The sequence below is a fragment of the Protobothrops mucrosquamatus genome, unplaced genomic scaffold (assembly GCF_001527695.2).
Source record: "Protobothrops mucrosquamatus isolate PMUCROS unplaced genomic scaffold, P.Mucros_1.0 scaffold3560, whole genome shotgun sequence".
Classification (NCBI taxonomy): domain Eukaryota; kingdom Metazoa; phylum Chordata; class Lepidosauria; order Squamata; family Viperidae; genus Protobothrops; species Protobothrops mucrosquamatus.
The window spans coordinates 229,654-232,492 of NW_015389527.1; positions in this window are offsets into that span (position 1 = coordinate 229,654).

Consider the following 2,839-nt stretch of genomic DNA (forward strand, 5'->3'; position numbering starts at 1 on the left):
CCTCCTTCTCTTCTAAGTACAAGAAATCCCCACATTACGACCAGAACAGAGCCTGACCATTGTGGACATAAGCTGTAACAATCGTAAAATGATTTCACAACCTGTTTTGCAGCAGTTGTTAAGCAAACACTGCAGTTTTGGCAAAAAAACAGAAGTCCTCGACTTACAACGGTTTATTTGGTGAGAATTCAGATTACAACAGTACTAAAAAAAGTGACTTATGACCTTTTTTCACGCTTAATGACCATTGCAGCATCCCCATGGTCATGTGATCGAAATTCGGACACTTGGCAGCTGGCTCGTATTTATGATGGTTACAGTGTCCTGGGGTCACTTTTTGTGATCTTTTGATTCACTTAACGACTATTTTACTAACTTAACACCTGCAGTGAGTGATTCACTTAACTGTGCCAAGAAAAGTCATAAATTGGGGCAAAACTCACTTAACAACAGAAATGTTGGCCTCTGTTGTGGTTGTTAAGCCTACCTGTATTGGAAGACTGCTATAATGTCTCCCATCAGCCTTCTCCTCTTCCTAGAATTTAACATTATCATGATTTTGTCCTCCACACAGAAACCAAATGTACTTGTGTGCTACCTAAGACTGATGCCTAATTAAAAATTAACCTTGGAAACCATAGGGGTTGTGTTGATTAATCAATTCCTGCCATTTACAATTCATTCTGATTGTCTGTCTCCAGGGAAGGCCTAAAAATAAGGTCCTTAGAAAATCAGAAATCAGTCTCCGGCCCTTGCTGGCCTTTGTACATAGCCCTATTGCAACAATAAATATTAGAATAGAATAGAATAGAATAGAATAGAATAGAATAGAATAGAATAGAATAGAATAGAATAACAGAGTTGGAAGGGACCTTGGAGGTCTTCTAGTCCAACCCCCTGCTCAGGCAGGAAACCCTATACCAGTGGTGGCGAACCTATGGCACAGGTGCCAGAGGTGGCACTCAGAGCCATGTCTGTGGGCACACGCACCATCGCCCCAGTCCTAGGCCTTCAGCTGGGTTTTATAAAACCTTTTTGCTTTAGGCCTCCGCCGCCGCGTGCAAAAAAAAAAAAAGGTTCAATCAATCAATTTCAACTTCTCGCGCGAAAAAAAAAGATCTTGCAAAGTTGGAATTGATTGATTGAACTTTTTAGTCCCACCCAGTCTGCTGTTACCACCGCAGCGACGCCCACCCAATGGGCCACGCCCATCCAATGGGCCACACCCACCCAATGGGCCACACCCACCCGGCACTGGACGATGCATAAGTGGGTTTTGGGTTGCAGTTTGGGCACTCAGTCTCTAAAAGGTTCGCCATCACTGGTATATAGCATCTGTATATGTGTGTCATGTATGTGTATGGGCAGATATATATTTTCTTTTGAGAGCAGGCAACAGAATTGTATTTTTAATGTGGGCCAGTGTGCTCATAGTAAAAAATGACAATAAAGGCTATCTTATCTTACAGTATCCTTCTACTAAGTCGCATAATAACATACTCCGAGTCATCAAATGTGGAATACGTGACTATGGCACTGAGGAGAAATCTCCCTGACAGTGTAAACAATTAATCTGTGGAACAAGTTCCCTCCAGAAGTTGTGGGTGCTCCATCGCTGGAGGTTTTTAAGAAACAGCTGTTTGTCTCAAATGGTATTGGGTCTCCTGCTTGAGCGGAGGGGGGGGGGCTGGACTAGAAGACCTCCAAGGTCCCTTCCAGCTCTGTTATTTTAACTGCCTTGCAATCTTGCTGATACGGTCAGAGATACTGACCTATCAAGTCCTAGCTGTCACTTAAAAACTGGGGTGAGAAACACAGCTCAAGGAAAACACAGCTCAAGAAGTCTTGGAAACACAGAGGTTTTTTTGTCTGAATTGGAAGCTAAGCAAATAAGATTTCGGAGGACGAGGGGAGAGGACAATGGAGACCCTCCAAGTCAAACAATGGGGAGCCCTGGGGAATAGATGTAGCTTGGAGCGTTAAGAGATGGAGATGGTGGTTTGTTTAGACGGTTGACCCTGATGTGTTGAGAGGTCTGCTCTGAGCTTGGGTGGCTTGTTTGCCATTTTCTTGCACAAAAGTGGCTTTGTAAGGAAGGGACAAGGGACACCCATTCTAAATAATAATAATAATAATAATAATAATAATAATAATAATAATAATAATAATAATAATAATAATAATAATAGTAATAATGATGATGATAAAGTTGGAAGGGACCTTGGAAGTCATCTAGTCCAACCCCCTGCTCAGGCAGGAAACCCTATACCATTTCGGACAAATGGCTGTCCAGTCTCTTCTTAAAAACGTCCCGTGTTGGAGCATTCACCGCTTCTGGAGGCAGGTTGTTCCACTGGTTAATTGTTCTAGGAAGTTTCTCCTTAGTTCTAGGTTGCTTCTCTCCTTGGTTAGTTTCCATCCATTGCTTCTTGTCCTGCCTTCAGGCGCTTTAGAGAATAGCTTGACTCCCTCTTCTTTGGGGCAGCCCCTGAGATACTGGAACATGAACTAGACCTACCCAATTCCAGCAACCATTCCTTATATGCTTTAGCCTCCAGTCCCCTAATCATCTTTGTTGCTCTTCTCTGTACTCTTTCGAGAGTCTCAACATCTTTTTTACATCGTGGTTGCAGACCTGCGTACAGACTTTTCTTTTACTAGGTCAGGGGTCTTCAAACTTGGCCCTTTGATGACTTGTGGACTTCAACTCCCAGAATTCCTCAGCCAGGCACACTGGCTGAGGAATTCTGGGAGTTGAAGCCCACAAGTCATAAAAGGGCCAAGTTTGAAGACCCCTGGACTAACTTATTCAGGCTGGACTTGGTTGAATGTCCTGCTA